This window comes from Rhinopithecus roxellana, chromosome 20 (genome assembly GCF_007565055.1).
Source record: "Rhinopithecus roxellana isolate Shanxi Qingling chromosome 20, ASM756505v1, whole genome shotgun sequence".
NCBI lineage: Eukaryota > Metazoa > Chordata > Mammalia > Primates > Cercopithecidae > Rhinopithecus > Rhinopithecus roxellana.
Genome location: NC_044568.1, coordinates 66,412,633 through 66,421,905, shown reverse-complemented (window position 1 = coordinate 66,421,905; position 9,273 = coordinate 66,412,633). Strand labels below are relative to the sequence as shown.

At 39.3% G+C, this 9,273-nt stretch overlaps 1 pseudogene; it reads right to left on the bottom strand.

Annotated features, from left to right (window-relative positions):
- Nucleotides 1–1,363: 1,363 nt before the first annotated feature.
- LOC104655892 lies at nt 1,364–2,578 on the bottom strand (annotated as a pseudogene).
- Nucleotides 2,579–9,273: the final 6,695 nt, after the last annotated feature.

Below are 9,273 nucleotides of genomic sequence, written 5' to 3'. Positions count from 1 at the left end.
ATTGTGGAAGACAGTGTGGCATTTCCTTTCCTCAAAGACCTAGAATTAGAAAACCATTTGACACAGCAATCCCACTACTGGATATATACCCAAAGGAATAGAAATCACTCTATTATAAAGATATATGCATGCGTATGTTCACTGCAGCACTATTAATAATAGCAAAGACATGGAATCAACCCAAATGCCCAGAAATGATAGACTAAAGAAAATGTGGTCCATATACACCATGGAATACTATGCAGCCATAAAAAGAAATGAGATCATGTCCTTTACAGGGATATGGACGGGGCTGGAAGCAGTTATCCTCAGCAAACTAACGTGGGAACAGGAAACCAAATACCGCATGTTCTCACTTGTAAGTGTGAGCTGAATAATGAGAACACATGGAAACAGGGAGGGGAACAACACACACTGGGGCCTGCTGGCAGGGGTGGGGGAAGTTTAGGGGAGGGAGTGCATCAGGATAAATAGCTAATGCGTGTTAGGCTTATTACCTAGGTGATAAGTTGATAGGTACAGCAAACCACCATGGCACATGTTTACCTATGTAACAAACCTGTACACCCTGCACATGTATCCCAGAACTTAAAATAAAGTATGTACAAGTCATGGGGACCCTCCAATGTTTCTTGCATCCAGTCCCTCCTTTTCATTCCCATAGCTATTGTTCCAGTGCAAGCTGGCATTTCCCCTTCCCAGGATCTCTCTTAACGAGCATCTCTCTCATGATCAACTGTACACAGTAGTGCCAGGATCATACTCTCGAAGTATAGCGCCTATCTTTTCACCACCTTGCTCAAAAACCTTCAGTGGCTTTCAGTACGGTAGAGAAAATACTCCACTCTCTCATTTTCTAACACTTACATGGTGCTTGTTATGTGCCAGGCATTGTTTTAGATGTATTATTGTGTATTATTCCTCATAACAACCCTGTGATGTAGGTACAAATCTTATCCCCATTTTACAGAGGAGAAAACCAAGACACAGTTCAAGTCACTCGTCAAAGGACACGGTACGTTTCAGCATTGGGGTTAGTACCCTGGGACTCTAGCTCCAAAGTTCTATCTCCATTTCTTTTTCTGTCTCACCATTCTCTGACTGAACCAAATGCTTTTCTGCTTTGGGGTCTTTGCTTACGATTTTCTCGTTTCCTGCTACACCCTTCTCCCATATTTTCCTATATATACCCATCAAGATCTGAAATGCCGCCTCTTCCATGATGCTCACCCAGAGACATTATCAATTCCACTGTATACAGTTATCTACTATAACATTGTATTTTCTACATTTTTTGGACCTCTGAACTTTTTACTGGCCTCCTGCTCCCCTAAGGGCACCCTGCTTCTGCTGGCTTAATGTTTCAGAATTTGGTGTCATCGATCTCAGACACCACTTCGCCATCCACTATCAGGCAGGTGGTGGTCTTTTGGATGGTTTGCATGGAGTTGCTGCCGTCCAGGGCATCACCAAGATTGAAGTCCTCGCCCTCTTCCAGCAGGCGGTGGTAGGTGGCGATCTCAGCCTCCAGGTTAACCTTGATGTTCCTGAGGGCCTCATACTCCTGGGCCTGGCGCTACCCCTCTGCCCGGGTCTGTGCCAGCTCTGACTTCAGGTAAAGCAGGATCCCATTGAGCTGCTCCATCTGCAGGGCGTAGTGGGCCTCCACCTCCCTCAGGCTATTCTCCAAGCTGGCCTTCAGATTTCTCATGGAGTGCAGGTCAATCTCCAAGGACTGGACTGTACATCTCAGCTCCATGAGTGTCATCTCAGCAGCTCCAACCACGAAGGACTGCGTGATGACCACTGTGGTGCTCTGCTCAATCTGCTGAGACCAATACTTGTCCAGTTGTTCTTGGTTCTTCCAAGCCACCTTGTCATATTGGGCCCAGATGTCTGCCATGATCTTGACGAGGTCCTGAGATTTCGGGATCTACCTCCATAGTCAACCCAGAGCTGGCAATCTGGGCTTGTAGGCCTTTTACTTCCTCTTCGTGGCTCTTCTTCAAGAAGAGCAGCTCTTCTTTGAGAGCCACGAACTCTATCTCCAGCTGCAGCCGAATGACACTGGTATGTCATCAGTGACCTTGCGGAGCCCATGGATGTCGTTCTCCACAGACTAGTACATGGCTAGCTCTGTCTCATACTTGACTCTAAAGTCATCAGCAGCAAGACAGGCACTGTCGATCTGCAGAACGATGCAGGCGTTGTCCACAGTATTTGCGAAGATCTGAGCCCTCAGGTCCTTGATGGTGCGGAAGTAATGGCTCCAGTCTCTGAAATGGGGTCCCTTCTTCTCCAGGTGCTCCCAGATTTTGCTCTCTAGTTTCCAGTTCTCCACCTCCAGGTTCCTCACTCTGTTCAGGTTGGAGGCCAGGTGGTCGTTCAGGCTTTGCATGGTCTCCTTCTCGTTCTGGATGCCTCCCATTCCTGCCAGATCCCTGGCCATCCCCATGGCCAGGCCCCCAGACCCCACGCCGCCCTGGAAGCTGGTGGAGTGGGACACGGAGATCTGGGAACCACAGCCCCCGGTGCCTACATAAGACGCTGGCCGTGCTGCTGACTGGCCAGGCACCATAGCTGGGCACCTGGACAGAGCCCAGGGACTGGTAGTTGGTGGAAAAGGTGGAGTGAGTGGTGAAGCTCATGCTGTCCACAGAGAAGAGCGAGAGGACAGGACTGAGGCTTTGCTGATGACCTGTATTTTCTAGTATATTAATTTGAATGTACATTTCTGAGTTATAATTCTTGGAAGAGAACCATTTCTTATTTTTATTTTATATTATTTTATTTTTATTCTATCTTATTTCTCACTGTCCATCTTCAGACTTAGTAACTGTTCCCAACACAAGGGAGACTGCTGCGCAATAGCTACAACTGCAGTAAATAAGCTAATGGTTGAAATCATGATATTTAAACAATACAGGCCAAGTGTAGTGGCTCATCCCTGTAATCCAACACTTTGGGAGGCTAAGGCAGGAGGATTGCTTGAGGCCAGAAGTTCAAGATCAGCCTGGGCAACATAGTGAGATCCCCATCTCTACAAAAAAAATTGAAATACATACGTTATAGACACTAAATAAATATTAATTGACCTGCAAAGATAAGTATATTCAAAAGACTCTAACACAAGCTCTGAGGGCAATTCCAGAACTGTTTTTGACACTGATATAATAAATACATAGCATTCCAAGAGAATCACTTTGAAAATAACCAAAGATTTTCATGGCTTCAACTCTTATTTATTGAGTACCTATTACATGCCAAACATAAAAATATGAAAAGACAAAAATAAAACTCCTGAAGTGTTTAATAAAAAAAAAAATCACTCTAGCTCCCTCATATTTTTAAGGAAAGAGGTCTAAATGATAAAGTATCATTGGGAACTCTGCTGTGGTATAAAAACATCCCAGCTGGGCACAGATCTCCCTTCAGTGGGAATAATCATCACTAGGAACCCAAAGAAAAATTCCTAAAAACAATGGGATATAATGCATATACCCACCACCCCTGCTCCACACCCTGCCAGGAATTTGCAGGAAGCTTCATGTTTTGTATATTTCACATATAATAACTACTATCTATGAAATTTATGGGAATTTGATATTCCTGGGTAAAAGATGCCATACTTGTTCAAAGTATAAACAAAAACGATAGCTTCACCTGCCATTAAAAATACAGTTTTAAAAGAAAATCAAACAAAAAGAGGGGAAGATGGAAATTCAGCTTTAATATATTAAGGGGTATGTTTAAAGCTGAGCTATTTCCTAGATCTCTATATGATAACATCCTCAGCAGAGAGCCTAGGTTTTTAAGAACTGTAGATTTTTCTTCATTTCCACAGATGTCTGCTTCTATTTTGAGATGTCTGATTCTTCTGATGAAATAAACCCAATCAAAATGTTCATTTTCTTTCAGTTTTTGTTTATTTAATTAACATGATTTTCTACATGATTATAAAGGCCATAATTATATTATCAAATCCCTATCAAAGTAATGACTTAATGTAAAACGTTAACACTTAGCAGTGCTTAAAACAGTATTTAAAAAAACCACAAAACCCTGTGTATGAATAGGGTGAATTTATTCAGACTATTTCCTCTGGAATGCAAATGAACATTTTGGCTATGCTTATTTTTTATTATTATATATTATTGCAAAGAGAAACAGTTTTTAGCCTTTATGAACAGTAAATGTCTATCCCAAACCAAGATCTTTTTCTCATTGGTTTATAATGGGCACCAGCTATTATGAAACCAGGAATGATAATATGACAAAATAACATAGGACAAGCAAGGTACACACTACCAGGTAATATTTATAGTTAAAATATTTGGGGATAACACAATCAGAAGTATGGGGCTAAAAGGGATTTCATTACAATTTTCTCTTTCCTTTGGTCGGAAATACATGCACATAGCAATTCTAAATACATTAAGAATATTTTTTGTTTTTAGCCTCTCAGAGTTAGAGAGTCTATCATTCTCTTTTGTCTTCCATTCTGTGTTTGTATGCTCCACTGAAGTCTATTTCTCTTCTTTTGTCCTGAAGATGGAGAACTGGCAGCCACCTTTCTGTAATAAGAATCTTTGTGTACTTGAAGATAATGTTTAATCACTCATCAGCCTTACTGTCTCCAGAATAAAAACAAAGTAGAGGGTTTTGCCTTTTTTTTTTAAGGATGTCAGAGGATATGGTTTATTATTGACTCATATATAACATTCAAAATCCTTACAAGCAAGTGAGGGAAGAAGAAAGGAATACACAAGAATAAAGGTCCAGCAGGCCAGCTGGAATGTAAAAGAAAGGCTAAAAGGAAGAAATAAAGAAAACATTCATGGAGAGCTTCAAAAATAATATGTGAGTGCTTATGATATGCAAGGCACTGTGCAGAGTCCTTTATACAGTTGTCGTCAACACCATCCTATTAGCTAACACTCACTGAACACATACTTTTTGTCAGGTAGCATTCTAAGTGCTTTTCATGAGTGAACTCACATAATCTTCAGGATATCTCAAGGATGGGGTTATTACTACATTTGAGAAAGTAAACTGAAACATAAGTTCATAATACCTTCATATATTTGGTGCTTTCTATAAGGTTAGACTTATTATTTCTTTTTGACAGATGAGAATACTCAGGATCACAGATTAAGTGACATGCTCATGATCAAAATGGCTAGGAAGTGACAGAGCTGGGATTTAAACCCAGCATTGTCTGATTCCAAAGTAATTTTGACTACAGTAAATCTTCAATATCATCAACAGGTTCTTGGAAACTGACTTTAAGTAAAACAAGATACATCGGGTCTTTGAATAACAATGTGTCATTATAATGTTGATGATTTAAAAATCATTTTTTATTTGTTGTATCACTTAAAGTTAGTTTTCAACAACCTCTCAATGTTAAGTGAGGACTCACTGTACATGCTTAACTTGATTGAGAGAAGAAAAATAATGATGATGATAAGCACGAGCAGTTACAGAACTTGTGTTATATGCCAGGCACTGTTGAAAGTGTAACTATTAACATATTTAATCCTGATAACAATCCTATGAGAATAGGTACTATTATTATTTCCATTTCACAAATGAGGAAACTGAGACACAGAGAGACTAATGTACTTAGTGTTATTCAGCTGCTAATTAGGAAATTGGGCCTCAAATCCAGTCCCAGAGCCATGCTCTTACCAAAGCACTATTAAAATATATAATGAAAGCAATTGTTTGGGATACTAAGAATGGTCTCACAGGTAAATATACATTGACACTATTATATAGCTTATATTTATTGAGTGCTTACTAAACTCTTCTAATAGACATTGTAATGTGCCACCCAACTCCCCCTTCAAGAATAAAGGATTTATTTCCACAGCTAAAAAGGTTGGTAAAAGACAACCTTTTTTTTACCCCTTAGTCGTTGTCAGCTCCTAGGAGGCTGAAAAAAACCTGCCTCAGTGTTGGCTGAGGTCTTTCTTGGAACGTACTGCAGCTCACCTTCCACAGATATTGACAGCACCCCCTAATAAATACACTGAATGTTAATCTCAGGTCTGCTTCTCTAGGAAAGCAACCTATGACAATACTCTACTTAATCTCATTTAACTCACATGATCCTATACATTAAGTGTTATTATCCTCATATATTCATTTTACGAATTAAGACACTCAAGCTTAACTTGCCCAAGGTCACAGAGCTAGTCAAGGATGGAGTCAGAACTTAAACTGTGACTGTCTAATTCGGAGGCTTCACTCTCAACATCCGTGTGATTGCAGAGGAAAATACTCTAATTCGGAGGCTTCACTCTCAACATCCGTGTGATTGCAGAGGAAAATACTTCAGTGAGACCTGTCATTGGTTTAGCATGTATTTTTTGTTTAAAGCAGAGGTAAGAATAGTAGTTGGAATGACCTGTAACGCAAACAAGGTCTCCTGAAACAATTTTTCCTCTAGGTCTTCTACAACTTATTTCTTGGGAAGAAAGAACTAAGGATAAAATTGTGATATGATAGGGAAGAGGAAGATATTCAATTAAAAATATACCTTTATATATTAAATTACCTTGAATTCAAAGATAAAGGTTTCACTCTCCAATATGAAATGTTTATAATTTAATACACCTGTATAGCATCTTTCCTCATACGAAGGAAGTTGAAAACATAAAATGCCAGCATGTGGCCCTAACTTTAATGAGAAGTTACAGTATGTTATCTGTCTATAATATCCTAAAAATACGGAGTACTGTTAAAAGGTAAGATGGGATGAGATGGCTTGACGTGGCATAGGGCCATAGCTTTTGCCTCAGTTATGATGGTATACAATCACAGATTTTATCCGTTGTAAATTTCCTGGTGCTCTTCTCCATCTTTATTGCTTTTTCCAGGATAGAATCACTCAAGACATATACAAATCTCTTCACTCATGTACGCTTAAATTGTGTGGAATCCACTTTTAAAAATTATACTTTTTTGTAATTGCCCATATTTCCAGCAGAGAAAAGGGAAAATTTGCAACTAAAAAAAAATCCAAATATTAAATGTATCCTCTCAGTATTTGTATGTCCTGGGTACATCTTTGATTTCAATTAAAATACAGAGTAAATAAAATATATACCCAGACATAAGAAGGCCTGAAAAATCCAGTTCAGAGAAAATGAGATGCAGTTAGCAAAGATTACATGCATCAGTGAACTGTACTAAATTGAACACTTTTAAATGCCACAGATTTTCACCGTGAAACTGGGGAGTTTGAAAGAAAAATCAATAACGTTGGGGAAGGGAAACCTTCTTCACACATCTCTAATTAGTCATAGCAGAATCTGGTGGATTTCCATATTATGACTCGATCAAACTTGCGAAATTGGTTTTGATCCCAGACTCATTTGGTACATCTTCCAGAAGAAGCTCCACTCCAGATAATCAAAGGTTTTTTCAACCTTGAGTGAGCCTCAAGATCACTCTTTCAGTGTGCACCCATCCTATATTATGCTCAGTGTCTGTATAATGTTGACAACAGCACTCTCCATGGGTTTACCCTGTAAGAGCTCCATTTCTAAGAACAGGCAAAGTATCTTCAAACTGGTTGGCTTCAATTTTAGCATGAGGCTTCAAAATCTATATTAGTAAGTGAAACCAGGCATAAAGAGGCACACTTCTTCAGATCTTTTTTTAATAAATCGAATAAATATTGGCCACATTGTTTATATTAGGGCATGCACCCTTCTGTAAAGTCATTGCTCGAGTCTAATAATGGAGTAGGTAAAAGGTTTCTGTATTTTTCTGCATAATCAATACCAAAGCTGCTGATGCAAATTTATTTGAACTCCAGGGAACATATCCTTTGAAGTTCTGGGAAAATTTTAAATATAGTGTGCAAATCAATAAGTGAACAAAAACATCTCTGTCAATGTGTTCATTTTTATTCACAGAGGAAATATATCTTTAAGTCTAATCTCTCTCTCACTCCCTCTATGAACCTCTTCCCCAAATCATTTCTTTTACAAAAGAAACTCATGACAATCAGCTGAACAAAAAACATCCTTTTTGGCATAATTATAAGTGGTATGGAGGTACCTCTCTGAACAGGATGATTCTTCAAGCCCTAAATAGTCTTCCTCTTTCTACCCTTTTATAACATTCTATTTTTTCTTTACCCATCATTTCACATCCAAGTTTTGGAGCCTGAGTTAACTAGGATGGTTTGAGGGCATTTCCACAAGGCCTAATTTGGTAGCATGTCTTATTTTGAATGGGATGCATCTATGAAATTAAAAAAAAAATTTTTTTCATGACTGCCTATTTTCACAGTCCACTAAGCAAAAACACAAAGCGATTTTTTTTTCTTACCCCCATCTTCCCTTTCTCCTTCATTCTCTCTCTTCCCCTGTGGAGTTCAAATTTTAAAAAGGTGAAAATTGAAGCTGTTGTACACAAGGCGATTGCAACATGCATATTTGATTTTTATGATGGATCTAAATTGCTGAATAAGGCCATAGAACAAAGGGAGACTGCAGCTTCCTGCCCATCACATGCAGCCACTGAATGCAGAACAAAAGCTTCGGCCATTAGGGGCTCAGCAGGGAGACACATTATATAAATGACTTTGTCTTCTCTGCCCCCTCCCCCCGACTGGGTGCACTGGACAGGGATGGGTGTGTGTGTATGTGTGTCTATGTGTTATGATTTGCTAGGGCAAGAGATAAGAAATCCTAGGAGAAGCAATGGGAATAGAAACGAACAGCACATTAAGATTCAAAAGGGCCACGTTTTCCTTACTACATCAGTGTAGCTCTTAGTGCTGTGGTGAGAGCGCCACCTAAGACAACTACTCCCCTACCAAACTTGGTGTGTATTCAGAGTAACCTGTAGCTTTTCTTTATGCTGTTTTGTTTCTTTCATCAGGAATGATGAAGTAGAAGGAAAAAACATTTAGAAAAATATAGAGCCCTAGAATTCCAAGGTAATTGCTAGGTCGGCTTCAAGAACAAACAGACATACAGTTTACTGTGGCACCAGTTTCTTAGGAAAATACACTCGAATTCCTCCTTCCAGGCTCAAGGCTTTTCTATGGGCAGGACAAGAGATGATATCAATAAAAATGTCCTAAGCTATTACATAGCAGAGTCAGTCTATTTTTAGGAGGCCCCCTGTGGTGGTGACTTGAATAGGTACTACTGTTTTATCTAGCTTGAAAAATCAGCAATCCCGCACACACCTTCTCAACAATCTCTGCACAGTATTTCAGTTTTGTAGAAGAATTTTATTAATTTCATT